The following is an 18,437-nucleotide window of genomic DNA, read 5'->3' as shown; positions in this document are numbered from 1 at the left end:
CAATAGCTGGACTCATTGTGTTGATCAAACAGAAGAGTACTATAATTGTTACTGCTATTGCAACTAGTCTATTACACTGGTCCACCACTCTATTTCTTAACCTATACCAGACAGTTTTGATGACTGATACTTTATAATATAATTTTAGATCAGGTAGGGCTAATCCACCTTCTTTTGCACATTTTTTCATAGAATTCCTGGAAATTCTTGTCATTTTATTTCTTCATTTGAATTTACTTACATCATTTTCTAGCTCATTAAAGTAAATTTTTGAAATTTTGTATGGTTAGGGTACTAAACAGATCATTTAGTTTTGATAGAATTGCCATTTTCATTATATTAGCTCGACCTATCCATGAGCAGTTGATCCTTGCCCAGTTATTTAAATTTGAATTAATTTGTGTGCGAAGTGTTTTGCAATTGTTTTCAGAAAGTTTCTGACTCTACCTTGGCAAATAGACTTCCAGGTATTTTATATTTTCTGAGGTTATTTTGAATGGAATTTCTCTTTCTAGGTCTTCCTGCTGTATCTTGCTAGTCATATAAAGAAAAGTTTAGGATTTATGCGGGTTTATTTTATATCCTGTGAATTTGGTAAAATTGCTAATTGTTTCCAGTAGTTTTTAGATGATTTCTTGGGATTCTCTAGGTATACCATCATGTCATCTGGAAAGTTTGAGAGTGTTATTACTTCCTTCCTAATTCTAATTCCTTCAATTACTTTTTCTTCTCCAGTTGCTGAAGCTAACATTTCTAATACAATATTGAATAGTAGTAGTGATAATGGGCATCCTGGTTTCACTCCTGATCTTATTGGGAATGACTCTAGTCTCTCCCCATTGAATATAATGCTTGTTGATGACTCCAGATAGATACTGTTTATTATTCTAAAGAATAGTACATTTATTCCTACACTCTCTAGTGTTTTTTAGTGGAAATATGTACTACACTTTGTCAAAAGCTTTTTCAGGATCTAATGCTATAATCATATAATTTCTGATAGATTTCTTGATGATATAATTAATTATACTAAAGTTTTCTGAATACTGAACCAACCCTGCATTCCTGGGATAAATCCTACTTGGTCAAAATATATTATCCTAGTGATAACTTGTAATCATTTTGGTAAGATTTTATTTAAGATTTTTGCATCTATATTCATCAAGGCGATCGGTCTATAATTTTTTTGCTTTGTTTTAACTCTTCCTGGTTAAGGTATCTGTACCATATTAGTGTCATAGAAAGAGTTAGGCACAGAGTTTCATCTTCCCCTATTTTTCCAAAGAGGCTACATATAATTGTAACCCATTGTTCCTCAAATGTTTGGTAGAAATCACCTGTTAATCCATCAGGCCCTGGAGATTTTTTTCTTAGGATTCTTGAATTTCTTTTTATGAGGTAGGTTTGTTTAGGTATTTAATGTCCTCTTCATTTAATATGGGCAACTTATATTTCTGTAAATATTCATCCATTCCACTTTGATTGTCAAATTTATTGTCATAGACTTCGGGAAGATAATTCTGAATTATTACTTTAATTTGCTCCTCATTGGTGGTAAGTTCATCTTTTTCTTTTATTATGCTAGCAATTTGGTTTTCTTCATTAATGTTTTAAATCAAATTTACCAGAGGTTTATCTATTTTATGGGGTTTTTCATAAAACAAACTCTTAGTTTTATTTATTATTTCAATAATATTTAGCTTACAATTTTATTAATTTGTCTTTAAATTTTGGGATTTCTGATTTGGTATTTAATTGGAGGATTTTAATTTGTTCTTTAATTTCTTTAGTTACATTAGTTCATTGAATTCCTCTTTATCTGACTTATTCATGTAAGCATTTAGAGTTATAATATATCCCTTGACAGGTGCTTTGAGTGAATACCCTATGTTTTGATATGTTGTTTCAGTATTGTTTTTATCTAGGATAAAATAATTAATTCTTTCTATAATTTCTTGTTTGAACCACTCATTCTTTAAAATGAGGTTATTCAATTTCCAATTAGTTCTGGGTCTATGTCTCCCTGGCCCAATATTGCATATGACTTTTATTGCATTGTGATCTGAAAAAGATGCAGTCATTATTTCTGCCTTTCTGTAGTTGATCTGTTTCTGTAGGGTTTTTTTTGTCCTTTATGCCCTAGGACAAGGTCAGTTTTTGCATAAGTGCCCTGTACTGCACAGCAAAAGGTATATTGCCTTATATCCCCATTCAATTTCCTCCATAAGTCTGTCATATCTAGGTTTTCTAACAATCTATTTACCTCCTTAATGTCTTTCCTGTTTATTTTCTGATTCAATTTATCTAAATCTGAGATCAGGACTTTGAGGTATCCCGCTAGTAGAGTTTTGCGGTCTATGGCTTCTCCTAGTTCGTTCAGCTTCTCCCCAAAGACTTTGGATGCTATCGCATTGGGTGCATGCATATCAATTATTGAAATCACTTCATTGTTTATGGTACCTTTTAGGAGGATATAGATTCCTTGGTTATCTCTGTTAACATTATCTATTTTTTCAGCTGCTTTGTCTGAGATAAGGATTACTACCCATACTTTTTTTCACATTAGATGAAGCAAAATATATTTTGCTCCAACCTTTTAACTTTACTCCATATGTATCTCTCAGTTTCAAAAGAGTTTCTTGTAAGCAGCAAATTGTAGGATTCTGGTTTTTAATCCACTCTGCTTTTTGCTTATGTTTTAAAGGAGAGTTCATTACATTCACCGTCCAAATTATGATTTCTTACTCTTTATTGCTCTCCATGCTATCTTCCCTCTCTTTGTATTTACCCCTTTTATTCCCTTTGTCCCTATTGCCCATTTTTTTTTCTGAATACCACCACCTTCGGTGTGTTTCCTCTCCTATATCCACCCCTTCCCATTCTTTCCCCTTTCTCTTTTTCCCTTTTCCCTTCCCTTCCCTCTGTTACTTTCCTTTGTTCTCCCCTTCCTTGTACCCACTCCCCTCCCCTTTTCCCCTTTTAATTCTTGAAAGATATTTTAAGTCAACTGGCTGTGTGTGTATGTGTGTGTGTGTGTGTGTGTGTGTGTGTGTGTGTGTGTGTGTGTAAGTTTAAACCTAATTGATGAGAGAAAGAATCAGGTGTTTCTCTTCTCCTCCCTTCTTCCCCTCTATTACCCTAAGTCTTTTGTACTTCTTAAAGTAATGAGATTTACCCCATTCAATACCCTCCCTCCTCCCATCTCCTTCCTGCCCCCGTTTTTCAGAAGGAAGACTTTTCTAAGTCATTCTGAGTCACAGAAAATTCTGAGTATCCATTATTTCTGGATAGGTATATTCTCTCTAATAGAGTTACAATTCTTGAGAGTTATTAGAGTCTTTCTCCCAAGTAGGGCTATAGCCAGTTTCATCCCATTGGATAGCAGTCTTCTGGATAAATCATGAGTATCCATCACTTCTGGCTAGGTATATTCTCTCTGTCAGAGTTACAATTCTCAAGAGTTATGAGACTCTTTTTCCCATGGTTGGATATAGCCAGTTTCATTTTACTGAACAGAAATTTTTTATCCTTTTTTTTTCCTTTTCCTGCATCTCTTGAACCTTCTGTTGGATGTCAAAATTTTTTCTTTAGCTCTGGATTTTTCATCACAAATTTTTGGAATTCTTTCATTTTGTTAAATGTTCATCTTTTCCTCTGAAAAAGAAGATTCACTTTTTCTGGATATTGGAGTATCTTACTTAATTGCCTCTACGGTTCTTTTTTGTTCTTTTAAACTGATTAATTGAGATTATAAAAATATTTTAGTATCCTTAGGGAGTTAATAATAGTAACATTGGAGAAATACAATAGAAAATATGAATCAATAAGAAAATTTGAGATTATGTAACTGGATACTTCTCTATATAATATGCATTAAAGTAGCAATAGAGTTTGAAAAGTGTGAAAAAACAATATTGGCTATTCAGGAAGAAATTATAAGAATTATAAAATGAAAATACAGACCCAGAAGACAGCAAAATGAAAACTCTTATATCCAAATTCTCTAGGAAAAAATATGAATTGGTCTCAGCTATGGAAACACTCAAAAAAAGATTTTGAAAAATCAAGAAAGGGAGGTAAAAGAAAAATTGTTGAAAGAAATGGAATCAAAGTGAGCAAATCATGAAAACTATATCAGTAGCTTCATGAAGGAGATATAAAAATGGAGAAAAGAGCAACTTAAAAAAACAGTTTAGATCAAATAGAAAAACAATAGGAGTCCTAAAGACCAATGAGGAGGGAAATGTCTTTAAAAACTGGATTGGCCAAATGGTAAAGGAGATTAAAAAAGTTCTCAGATGAAAATTATTCTTTCAAATGTAGAATGGAGCTAAGTGAAGTTGACTTTGAGAGAAATCAAGAAGCAATAAAACAAAATCCAAAGAAGGAAAAGCTGGAAAAAATGTGAAATATCCCATTGGATAAAGAATTGATGTTGAAAACAGATCCTGCAGAGATATAAAAATTAGTAGACTATCTGCAAGTCATGACCAGGAAAAGATACTAGACTTCATTTTCAAGAAAAACAAAATCCACAAAAATGTCCCTAACATCCTACAATCAGAGGGAAAAATAGAAATTGAGAGAATCCACTCAACCTCTGGAAAGAGATCCCGAAGTAAAAACTCAGAAGAATATTATAGCCAAATTCCAGAACTCTTATTTCAAGGAGAAATTATTACTGGTAGGCAGAATGAAACAATTGAAATATTGTGGAACTTCTGTCAGGAGAACATACCTTTAACTACATCTACACTAAAGTTTCATAGGGCTTGGAACATGATATTCCCCAAAAGGAAAAGATTTTGGATTGCAAATGAGAATCAACTATCCAGCAAAACTGAACATAATCTTTCAGGGGAAAGATGAATATTCAATGAAATAGGTAATTTTCAAACTTTCCTGTTGAAATGACCAGAGTTCAACAAAAAAAAAAAAATTTGATCTTTTCAAAGATTAGTTTACATCTCAGATCTACGGAAAGGGAAGCGATTTACGACTAAGGAAGAGATGGACAACATCACTAAAAACAAACTAGATGATGTCAATTACATTAGATTAAAAAAGCTTTTGTGTAGATAAAATCACTGTAACCAAGATCAAAAGAAATGTAGTAAACTAGGAAACAATATTTACAACTAATGTTTCTGACAAAGGACTCATTTCTAAAATATACAGAGAACTGAATCATATTTTTAAAAAAAAAACCATTCCCCAGTTGACAAATGGACAAAGGTTATGCAAAGGCAATTTACAGTTGAGGAGATCAAAGCAATCCATAGTCATATGAAAAATTGCTCTAAATAATATCTTATTAGAGAAATGCAAATTAAAGCTTCTCTGAGGTACCATCTCACACCTCTCAGACTGCTCAATATGACCAGAAGGTATAATGATCATTGTTGGAAGGGTTGTGGGAAATCCGGGACACTATTACATTGTTGGTGGAGCTGTGAACTCATCCAACCTTTCTGGAGAGAAATTTGGAACTATGCCCAAAGGGCAACAAAAATGTGCATACCGTTTATTCCAACAATACCACTACTGGGTCTATACCCTAGAGAGATGATGAAAAAGGGTAAAAATATGTCTTGTACAAAAAATATTCATAGCAGCCCTGTTTGTGGTGGCAAAGAATTGGAAATCAAGTAAATGTCCTTCAATTTGGCAATGGCTTAGCAAACTGTGGTATATGTATGTCATGGAACACTATTGTTCTATTAGAAAGCAGGAGGGATGGGAATTCAGGGAAACCTGGAGTGATATGCATGAACATATGCTGAGTCAGATGAGAAGAACCAGAAAAATGCTGTACACCCTATCCCCTATCAGCAACATGGGGGTGATGATCAACCTTGATGGACTTGCTCATTTCATCAGTGCAACAATCAGGGATAATTTTGTACTATCTGCAATGGAGAATAATATCTGTATCTAGATAAATAACCATGGAGTTTGAACAAAGTACAAGGACTATTTCCTTTAATTTCAAAAGAAAACTGATATTTTATTGTCTGATCTTGTTATCTCTTATACTTTATGTTTCTTCCTTAAGGATATGATTTCTCTCTCATCACACTGTACAACATGGAAATAATGCAAAGACTAACAAACTGTTCTCTGTGGGGGGGTGGGGGAGGGAAGTAAGATTAGGGGAAAAATGTAAAACTCAAGATAAACAAATTCTTTAATAAAACATTTTAAATAATTGATCTTCAAGTACAAGTCAGAGAGCAACTGGCTCAATCCCACAGGTATTTACTTTCCATTTCTCCATTTTACTCTAGGTTTTTACTGCCCAATGATGTTAAATCCAAGAAAAAAATGTTTATTGAATTGGGCTGTCCACACCAAGGTTCAGGTGAGTTAGTATGCAGTGAAAAATGGGAGGTTTTCATAAAGAACATGATTTTAGCGCATCATTTTTTTGTGGGGGGAGGAAGTTATAGAACCATAGATTTACAGTTATTAATAAGTTTTAGAGATTATTGTGTCCTCTCTCATTTTAAGGAAATTGAAGCCAGGGGAGGTAACTTGACTTGCCCAGCAGGACATAAAATTTGAACCTATGTATTTCTGACTTAAATTTCAGTTCTTTAATCATTGTTTCCCACTTCTAAAGAGTTTTCAACAGGAAATAAATGATTTGTAATGGAGAAAAGCACTGGTCTGGGAATCTTATTGATTTGGTTTCTAGTTTTACTCAAGTAATGATGGGCCATATGATTCCTTCCATAATTTAGTTTCTACATCTAAAAATGTAGGAATTGAAATAATATGGAACTGTGAAGAGGAAGAGGAACAGGATTCAGATCCTACCTTTGATGTGGCATTAATCCAGTCACTTAATCTCTTTAAATAAAAATGATTTCCACATTTGTAAAATGAAGATACTGAATTACAAAGCTGCTAATCCTATTTGAGATCTATAAATATGAAACTGAGGGTAGCTTCTAGCAAGAAAATTTTGTTACCAAAAATTGTCCATTGTTTTCCTCTCTTATAGCAAGAAGAAATATTTATTATGAGTCCACTAGGATATTCCATTCTTCTCCTTATTCAGTCAGTGGAAATGCATTGCTTACCAAGCTCAATAACATTCTTCTGTTAATCTGGAAAGTATGTACATTTTTCAATATTTACCCATTTCACTCAGGTTATCAAATTCATTGGCATACACTTTGGTAAAATAGCCCCAAATTATTTCTTTAATTTCTGCTTCATTGATGGGTCACCCTTTTCTTTTTTGAAACTGATAACTTTGTTATCATTTCTTTTTGAATTGATTTAATCAAAAGTATTTCTTATTTTATTGGTTCTTTTCATAAAAGCAACTCTTATTTTCATTAATTAGATCAAAGGTTTTCTTGATTTCAATTTTCTTAATCTTTCCCTTGATTTTCTGAATTACTTATATGGTATTTAATTGGGGATCTTTAATTTGATCTTTTTCTCTAGCTATTTTTGTTGCATTCCCAATTCATTTATCCTTCTTTCTTTTTTTTTAGTTTTTTTGCAAGGCAAATGGAGTTAGGTGACTTGCCCAAGGCCACACAGCGAAGTAATAATTAAGCGTCTGATGCTGGATTTGAACTCAGATACTCCTGACTCCAGGGCTGGTGCTCTATCCACTGTGCCACCTAGTTGCCCTGTCTCTTCTTCTATTTTATTTACATAAAAATTTAGAGAGAAAAATTTCCCTAAAATCTGCCTTGACAGAATACCATAAAATTTTGATATCATGTCTCAATTTTATTTTCTTGCATGAAATTATTGATTATTTCTATGATTTTCTATTTGATCCATTCATTTATTTCAAATTAAGTTATTTAGTTTCCAATCAAATTTTGATTTATCTTTCCATGATGCTTCATTACTTGCAATTTTTATTGCAATATATTCTGAGAAGTATGAATTTACCATTTCTGCCTTTCTGCATTTGATTATAAAGTTTTTATGCCCTAGTACGTGATCAATTTTGGGACAGAATTGAAAAGTAATAGGAATGTTTTGGGATGAACTGAAGAGAAAAAAAGTATTTTCTTTTTTATCCCCATCATTTTTTCTCTGGAGGTCTATGATATCTAAGTTTTCTGAGATTTCATTCACATTTTTAGTTTCTTTATTTTATATTGTGTGATTAAATTTATCAAGTTCTGAGAGAGGAAGATTGAGGTCCTCCATTTTTAAAGTTACCTATGGTGCCTTTAATGAAGATGTAGTTTCTTACCTAATTCCTTTTAATGAGAAAAATTTTAGCTTTTGCATTATTTGAGATAAGAATCACTTGGTTTATTATTGATTAAAATATTACTCACCCTAATACTGGAATGACTATAAAGGAAGGATTTCAGAAAAATTCCTTGAATAAAACAGATTGTAAACTCTGTCTAAATTTAACAGGACTGCCTCTCCCTGAGGCATACAAAAGGCTTCAACATTATAAAATCTCTGGAAAACCCAACACTGGGAATTCCAAGGAGATGCCAGAATATATACAGGGCAAACAGATACAAGATGGGTCAGACAGAATTCCAAGGAAATTAATAGTTTTGCTCCCCTTAACATACACAAGAATATATGAAAAAGATGGTGAGAAAATAGTTAGTACAGGTGACCGATATGTGAACTCCAGCAGCCTTAGTTTCATGGGAAAGAATAAAAAAAAATCACAGAAACTGTGGCTTCTACCAACTAGGCCAGAAAGAAAAATTGGTTATCATAAGAGTTAACAGATGGGTGGACAAGCATAAAGACCCTCAATACAGACTGTTAAGGAAGTGTATTGAAAACATTACCTACACAAAAAATATAAAAAACTTTCCATTAAAAGAACTGCTTAATTAATAACTTTAAATGAATTAACAATTATACAATGTAGTAATAAATATGGTAACAGACAGGTTAAGGTCATCATGGTCTGAGTAGGGATAAGAAATCAATTAACTATATGATTATTACTTAAACTTGTAATCACATGATTAAAACTTGTAACCATATGAACTATATGATTGTTGATGAAAATTGTACACTCTTGTAACCAAGGAAATGATCTCAGCGTGCTTGCTTGCTTGAAACATACATGATTCTGAGACTATAAAAATAAATCCATGCAGCTGACAGTCAAGTCAACCTGCTCCTGCCTATACCCACTTGTTGACACAACTCATTTCACCAACTCTATCCCTCCTGTCAGGTTCCAAGAACCCTGCGGAGGCTGAACCCCCACAAATTATACCACACATTTCAGGAACAATTAATTCCTATCTAAATAAATTATTTTTAAAAATAAGAGATAAAAGGAATTCTGTTGTATTTCTTTTATGAAATCCATATGGTATTGATAGCTAAACCAAGAACCAAAACAAAGAAAATTATGACCAATTATGACAGTGATGCAAAAATCTTAAATCTAATTTTAGGAAAGAGATTACAGCTAGCTATTGATAGGATAATGTAGCATGATCAGTTAGCATTCATACTAGGTAGTCATCGATTGTTCAATATTAGGAAAATATTCTACATAACTAAGCAAACCAGTCACAAAACCAACAGAAATTATATGATTAGCTCAAAAGGTGATGAAAAAGTATTTGATAAAATATAGCATCCTGATTAATAACCCTAGAAAGTATAGTAATAAATGGAGTATTCCTCAAAATAATAAGTAGTATCTATTTAAAACTATCAACAAATATTATATGTAATGGGGATTAATTTGGATTATTCCCAATAATATCAGGGGTAAAGCAAAGATGCCCAATATCACCATTACTATTAAAATATAATTTTAAAAGTAAACTTTTGGGGCTGATAGGTGGTATAGTTGTTAAAGCACCGGCCCTAGAGTCAGGAGTACCTGGGTTCAAATCCAGTCTCAGATACTTAATGATTACCTAGTTGTGTAGCCTTGGGCAAGCCACTTAACCCCATTTGAATTGCAAAAAACCTAAAAATAAAAGTTAACTTTGCAATAAGAGAAGAAAAAGAAAATGAAGGAAGAAGAATTGACATCGAGGAACTAAAACTTTCACTCTTTGAAGATGATGTGATGGTATACTTAGAGAACCTAAGAAAAATCATGTTAAAATAAGTTGAAAACAATTAGCATATTCAGCAAAGTAGCAGCATAAAAATAAACCCATATAAATTATCAGTATATATATATATATATATATATACATATATATAAAACAAAGTACAAGAGCAAGTGATAGAAAGATAAATTCCATTTAAAGTAATTGCAGAAAATTAAAGCATCTCTGAGGTTCCACTTCACAATTCTCAGACTCACCAATATGAGAAAGGACAATGATCAACGTTGGAAGGGATATGGGAAATCTGGGACACTAATACCTTGTTGGTGGATTTGTGAACTCATCTATCCTTTCTGGAGATCAATTTGGAATTATGCCCAAAGGGCAAAAAAATGTGCATACCCTTTGATCCAGTAATACCACTCCTAGGTCTATATGCCAAAGAGATCAAGAAAAAGGTTAAAAACATCGTTTGTGCAAAAATAACCATAGCAGACCAGTTTTGTAGTGTCAAAAAATTGGAAATTGAGTGTATGCCTATCAATTTGGGAATGGCTGAACAAACTGTGGTATATTTATGTTATGGAACACTATTGTTCTTTTAGAAACCAGGAGATATGGGAAGTCAGGAAAGCCTGTAAGGATTTGCATGAACTGATGCTGAGTGAGAGGAAAAGAACCAGAAGAACATTGTACACCCGAATAGCAACATGTGCATGATGATCAAATTTGATGGACTTGCACATTCCACCAGTGAAACAATTAAGCACAATTTTGGTGTATCTTTGATGGAGAATACCATCTGTATCCAGAGGAAAGAATTGTAGAGTTTGAACAAAACCAAAGACTACTTTTTTTATAAAAAGTTATCTTATTATATAATTTTGCTATCACTTATAATTTATTTTTCCCCTACAGATATGATTTCTCTCATCACATTCATTTTAGATCAATATATAGCATGGAAGCAATGTAAAGACTAATAGACTGCTTTCTATAGGGGGGTGGGTTCAGGGGTGGGAAACAACATTAGGGGGAAATTGTAAAACTCAAAATAAATAAATAAATAAATTTTTAAAAGTACAGCAATTGCAGAAAATATTTAATACCTGGGAATTTTCCTCCTAAGGCAAACCCAGAAAGTGTATGGTCAAAATTACAAAGCACTTCTCACCTAAATAAAGTCATATATAAACAATTGGAAAAATGTCACCTACTCATGGGTACATCAAGTTAATATTCTTAACATGACAATTCTGTGCAAATTAAATTACTTATTCAGTGCCATAACAATTAAATAACCAAATCATTATTTAGTAAAGTAGAAAGATAGTAATAAAATTCCTCTAGATCAACAGTAGGTCTAGAATATCAAGGGAAGTGATGCAAAAAAAAAAACTGTAAAGAGAGGTCACCTAATTCTACTACATCTATACTATAAAGCAAGAAACAGTAATGAATGCCAACAGTAATTTACTGTTTGAGAAACCCATAGACATTAGCTTTTGGGTTATGAAATACTTAATTTACAAAATTTGGGGGGAAACTGTAAAATAGTGCAGGAAAAAGAAGGCATAATCCCAATCTCACAGAAATTACTAAAATAAAATCAAAATATGTATAGGATTTAGACTAAAAAGGAGTATACCATGCAGATGAATTAATAGAACAAGAATACTCTATCTGTGGCATTTATGGAAGGCGGGAAATGACAAAGCATGAAATAGAGAACATTATAAATGGCAAAATGGATGATTTTGACTATATAAATTGATGTTTTTATACCAATAATTCAATGCTGCCCAATTTAGAAATAAAGCAGAATGCTGGGAAACAATTTTCAAGTGCTAGGGGTTCTTAGATCATATTCTGAAAATATATATTTATAAGGTTATAAGTCATTCCCCAACTGACTAATGGTCAAAGGATATGAATAGATTGTTGTCAAATAAGGAAATCAAATCTATATATAATCATACCAAATGTTCTAAATCATTACTGATTAGATAAATTCAAACTAAATCATCTATGAAGTATCTCCTCACACTTATCAGATATACTAAAACGAGAAAAGGAAAAATGGTAAATGTTGGAGGGGCTGTGGGAGGATGGGGACATTAATGCATTGCCAGTGGAGGTGTGAACTGATGCATCCATTCTGGAGGAGAGCAAAAATAATCAATACAATTTCTCATATCCTTTGACAAAGGAATTACAGTAGAAGGCCTATATTCAGAAGAAATTATATGAAATGGTAAAAGTCCCACATGTTGCAAAATATTCATAGCAGTTCACTTTGTAGTGGCAAAGAAGTAGAAGGAGAGAGAATTCCTATCAGTTGGAGAATGGTTGAATAAGTTATGCTATGGAATCCTATGTTATTGTCATGGAATGTTATGGAATACTTTTGTTCTATAGGACACCATGAATGATCAGAAGCAAAGAATGAATTTCAGCACCTGATGCAGAAGGGAGCAGAACCAAGAAAACATTCTACACATTAACAACACTGTGAGTTGATCAACCTTGATGGATGCCACTTTTCTCAGCAGGTCAAAGAGCTAGTACAATCCCAGTAGACTGACTATGAACAATGCTATTCACATCCAGAAGAAGAAAAATAAAAGAAAACAAAACAAAAAAACAAACCTTCAAATCTGATGAATACTACAATGACTTTTTAAAATATTTTTCTCATGAATTACTTTACTATATCATTGTTTTCTCTCTCTCTTTTCCCTTAATCCTAATTCTTCTCATTGAAAATTATTAATTTGTAAACATTTAACACAATATGTATGAACCCTATTCATCTGATTGTCTGCTGCTGAGTGGAAGGGGTGGGAAGGAAGCTTGGAAGGAAAATATGTAACTTAAATATATATATATATATATATATATATATATATGCATATATATATATGAATGTTGAAATACTTTCCCAGCATCTCTCTGAAAAATAAAATATCAATTACAAAAACAATTGACCAATGGAATAGAAGATACAAAATTTCACTGAAGAAAATAATTCCTTACAATATAGAAGTGAACAATGACAAATAAAGGACTTGGTGAGAGGTCAAGAAAAAACAAACAAAAACGAAAGAATAAAAATTAGAAGATGATGTGAAATATCCCATTGGAACAAACAAGTGATATGGAAATTCACTCCAGGAGAGATAATTTACAAATTATTTTACTACTTGAAAACTAAGATAAAAAAATCAACACCATATTTTAAGAAACAATCAAGGAAAACTGCCCTCATATTCTAGAGCTCAAGGGTAAAATATAAATCAAAAGAGTTCTCCAATGATTTAATGACAGAGATTCAGGAATATTATAGTCAAATTTCAGAGCTTCAAACTCAAAGAGAAATTACTACAAACAACCAGAATGAAATTGTTCATTTATTGTGGAATCAATGTCAAGTTAACATAACTTTCTGAAGCTTCTGTATTAAGGTATTGGAAGGTTTAGATATTCTGGAAGGCAATAAATCTTAGAATACAATCAAAAATCAAATAATCAACAAAATTCAGCATACTCTTTCAGGGGAAATGATGAAAATTCAATGAAAAAGGCTTTTTTTCTTTTTTTTAAAGACAGACTTCATTTCTTATGAGTTTTACAATTACCCTCCTATTCTTGCTTCATCCCCCTCCCCCACAGAAAGCAGTCTATTAGTCTTCATATTGTTTCCATGGTATACATTGATGTCAGTTGAATATGATGAGGGAGAAACCATATCCTCAAGGAAGAAAAATAAAGGATAAGAGATAACAAAATTACATGATAAGATAATGTTTTTTTCCCCTAAATTAAAGGTAATAGTCCTTGGTCTTTTTTCAAAATCTACAATTCTTTCTCTGGATACAGATGGTATTCTCCATTGCAGATAGCTCAAAACTGTCCCTGGTGTTGCAAGTCCATCAAGATTGATCATCACACCCATATTGCTGTTACAGTGTACAATGTTTTTCTGGTTCTGCTTATCTCTGTCAGTATCAGTTCATGCAAATCCTTCCAACTTCCCTGAATTCCCAACCCGCCTGGTTTCTAATAAAAGCAATAATGTTCCATTACATACATATAACAAAGTTTGATAAGACATTCCCCAATTAACGGACATTCACTCAATTTCCAATTCTTTGCCACCACAAACAGGACTGCTATGAATATTTTTGTACAAGTGATGTTTTTACCCTTTTTTAATAATCTCTTCAGGGTATAAATCCAGTAGTGGTATTGGTGTATCAATAGGTATGCACATTTTTATTCCAAATTGCTCTCCAGAAAGGTTGGATGAGTTCACAGCTCCACCAACAATGTATTAGTGTCCCAGAATTCCCAAATCCCTTTCAACATTGATCATTGTCCTTTCTGGTCATTTTGGCCAGTCTGTGAGGTGTGAAGTGGTATCTCAGGGATGGTTTAATTTGTATTTCTATAATAAGTAATGCTTTAGAGTAATTTTTCATATTACTATAGATCGCTTTTATCCCTTCAATTGTACATTACCTTTGCATATTCTTTGACCATTAGTCAAATAGGGACTTGCTTGTTTTTTTGAAAATTTGACCCAGTTCTCTGTATTTTTTAGAAATAAGTCCTTTGTCAGAAATACTAGTTGTAATTTTTTTCCCAATTTACTACATTTCTTTTGATCTTGGTTACAGTGGTTTTTTCCTGAGCAAAAGCTTTTTATTTAATGTAATGGAAATTATCTAGTTTATTTTTAATGATGTTTTCCATTTCTTCCTTCATTATAAACTGCTTCCCTTTCCATAGATCTGATGGTAAACTGCTCCATGATCTTCTAGTTTGCTTATAACATTGTTTTTTATGTCTAAACAATGTGTTCATTTTGATTTTATCTTGGCATAGGATGTGAGGTGTTGGTCTAATCAAAGTTTCTTCCATACTAACTTCCAATTTTCCCAATAGATTTTATTGAAGAAAGAGTTTTTATCCCAATATATGGACTCTTTGGGTTTATCAAACAGCAGATTACTATAATCATGTCCTGCTATTGCAACTAGTCTATTCCACTGATCCATGACTCTATTTCTTTGCCAATACCAGACATTTTTGAGACTGATGCCTTATAATATAGTTTTAGATCTGGTAAGGCTAAGCCACATTCTTTTGCACATTTATTCATTAAATCCCTGAAACTTTTGACTTTTAAATTCTCCATACAAATTTACAACATTTTCCAGCCCATTAAATTAATTTTCTGGAATGTTGATTGGTAGGGCACTAAAAAATAGTTTAATTTTGGTATAATTGTCATTTTTATTTTATTCACTTGACCTATTCATGAATAGTTGATGTTTGCCCAGTTATTTAAATCTGATTTTCTTTGTGTGAGCAATGTTTTATAATTCTTTTCAAAAAGTTTTTGAGTCTGTCTTGGCAGGTAGACTTCCATCTATTATATATTGTCTGAGGGTACTTTGAATGGGATTTTTTTTCTTTCTAGCTCTTTCTGCTGTATCTTGCTAGTAATATATAGATATGTGGATGATTTGTGAGGTTTTATTTCATACCCTGTTACTTTGTTAAAGTTGCTAATTATTTCTAGTAGTTTTTAGATGACTTTTTTGGGATTCTCTAGGTATAACATCATGCCATCTGCAAAGCGTGAGAGTTTTGTCTCTTCCTTATCAATTCTAATTCCTTCAATTTCTTTATCTTCTCTTATTGCTCATGCTAACATTTCCAATACAATATTGAATAGTAGTGGTGCTAATGGGCATCCTTCTTTCAGCCCTGATCTTATTGGGAATGCCTCTAGCCTATCCCCATTGCATATAATGCTTTTTGATGTTTTCAGAAAGATACTGCTTATTATTCTGAGGAACAACCCAATTCTAACTAAACTCTCTAGTGTTTTTAGTAGGAAAGGTAGCTGAATTTTGTCAAAAGCTTTTTTGGATAGAATTCACTTTTTTTCTTAGGAAATTCAATAACTGCTTGTTGAATTACTTTTTATGAGATAGGCTTATTTAGGATTTTTATTTCCACTTCATTTAATCTGGGAAACTTATATTTTTTGTAAATATCCATGTATTTCACTTACATTGTCTTATGTATTTGCATAGAGTTGGGCAAAATAATTTCAAATTATTACTTTAATTTCCTCCTCATTAGTGGTGAGTTCACCTTTTTCATTTATGATACTAGCAATTTGGTTTTCTTTTTTCTTTATTTTAAATCAAATTTACCAGAGGCTTATCAATTTTATTGATTTGTGTCATAAAACCAGTTCTTGTTTTTATTTATTGTTTTAATAGTTTTCTTGCTTTTCTTTTTAATTTGTTCTTTCTCTAATTTTTCTAGTTGCATATTTAGTTCATTAATTTCTTCTTTCTCCAATTTATTCATGTATTTAGAGATATAATATATACCCTGATAGTCCCCTTGAGTGTATCCCATAGGTTTTGATATGTTGTTACATTATTTTCATTATCTACTATGAAAAAATTAATTACTTCTTTAATTTATTGCTTGATCCACTCATTTTTTAAAATGATGTTATTTAGTTTCCAATTAGTTCGGGATCTATATCTCCATGGCCCTATATTGCATATGATTTTTAATGCATTATGATATGAGAAAGAGGCACTCACTATTTCTGCCTTTCTGAAATTGATCATTAGGCTTTTACGCCTTCAATGGTCGATTTTTGTATAAGTGACATGTACTGCTGAAAAAAAATTGTATATTCCTTTTTTTCCCCACTCAACAAACTCCACAGCTCTATCACATCTAGGTTTTTCTAACAATCTGTTTACCTCCTTAAGTTATTTGTTGTTTATTTTATGATTAGATTTATCCAAATCTGAAAGGAGGTTGAATTCCCCACTGATATAGTTTTGCTGCCTATTCCTTCCTGTAGCTCTTTTAACTTCTCTAAGTATTTGGATGCTATACCATTGAGTGCATGCTTATTTAGTATTGAAATTACTTTATTGTCTATGGTACCTTTTAGGAGGATATGGTTTCCTTTGTTATCTCTTTTAACACTATCTATTTTTGGAAATGCTTTGTCAGAGATGAGGATTGCTACTCCTCTTTTTTCACTTCAGCTGAAGTAAAATATATTTTGCTCCAACTTTTTATCTTTACTCTATATGTATCTCTCTGCTTCAAATGAGTTTCTTGTAATCAGTATATTGTAAGATTTTGGTTTTTCATCCACTCTACTATTTGCTTATGCTTCAAGGGAGAGTTCATCCCATTCACATTAAAAGTTATAATTCTAATTTTTCCTTTTTTTCTTTATCCATATTCCCAGTGTTTTGATTCTGAATGTCACCACCTTCATTATGTTTGCCCTCCTATATCAACCCCCTTCCCCTTTCTTTCCCCTTTCCCTTTTCCCCCTTCTTCCCTTCCTTCTGTTAATTCCCCTTTTTTCTCCCCTCCCCCTCCCCCTCCCCTTTACCTCTTTTAATACTTGATAGGTAAGATAAGTTTTTTAACTTAATTGAGTGTGTCTAAGTTAACTTTAAGCCAAGTCTGATGAGATGAAGATTCAGGTGGTTCTCACCTCCTCCCTTCTTCCTCTATTTTACAATGAGTCTTTTGTACCCCTTGATGTCATGAAATTTACCCCATTCAGTCTCCTCCATTCTCCCATCTCTTTACAGTCCCCCCTTTTTAAGCAGGTATTATTTTTAAATCATTCTATCTGAGTCACATCTGGCTAAGCATATTCTAATAGTGTTATAATTCTCAAGAGTTATGAGACTCTTTCTCCCAAGTGGACATCTAGCCAGTTTCATTTTATTGGATAGCAGTTTTTTTTCTTCACCCTTTTATAACCTTTTCATTTGTTTCTTGAGCCTCCTATTTGATGTCCAAATTTTCTATCTAGCTCTGGTCTTTTTATCAGGAAATAGTCTAAGTCTTCTATTTCATTAAATCTATATCGTTTGCCCTAGAAGAAAAGGCATAGTTTTGCCTGGATAACAGATTTATTGGCTACAATCCAAGTTCCCTTGCTCTTGGGAATATCTCATTCCAGTACTGTCAATACCTTAATGTTTATACCAAGAAGTTCTGCATAACATTTGTTGTGGCTTTTTGGTATTTAAATTGTTTCATTCTGGTTCCTTGTAGGATTTTCTCTTTTATCTGATAGTTCTGAAATTTGGCCACAACATTTCTTTGTGTTTTCATTTTAGGATATCTTTCTGGAGTAGATCAATGCATTCTTTCAATGCCCTCTGGTTCCATGATATCAGGGCAGTTTTCCATCACGAAATCATGTAATATTAAGTCCATGCTTTTTTTTTTTTCCCCTTTTCAATGTTTTCAGGAAGTCCTATAATTCTCAGATTGTCCCTTCTTGCTCTGTTCTCAAATTCAGTGGTTTTGCTGATGAGGCAT

Source organism: Macrotis lagotis, chromosome X, assembly GCF_037893015.1.
Source record: "Macrotis lagotis isolate mMagLag1 chromosome X, bilby.v1.9.chrom.fasta, whole genome shotgun sequence".
In the NCBI taxonomy this organism is placed as follows: Eukaryota; Metazoa; Chordata; class Mammalia; order Peramelemorphia; family Peramelidae; genus Macrotis; species Macrotis lagotis.
The sequence above is the reverse complement of the archived record's forward strand: the minus strand, read 5'-3'. Positions refer to the sequence as shown.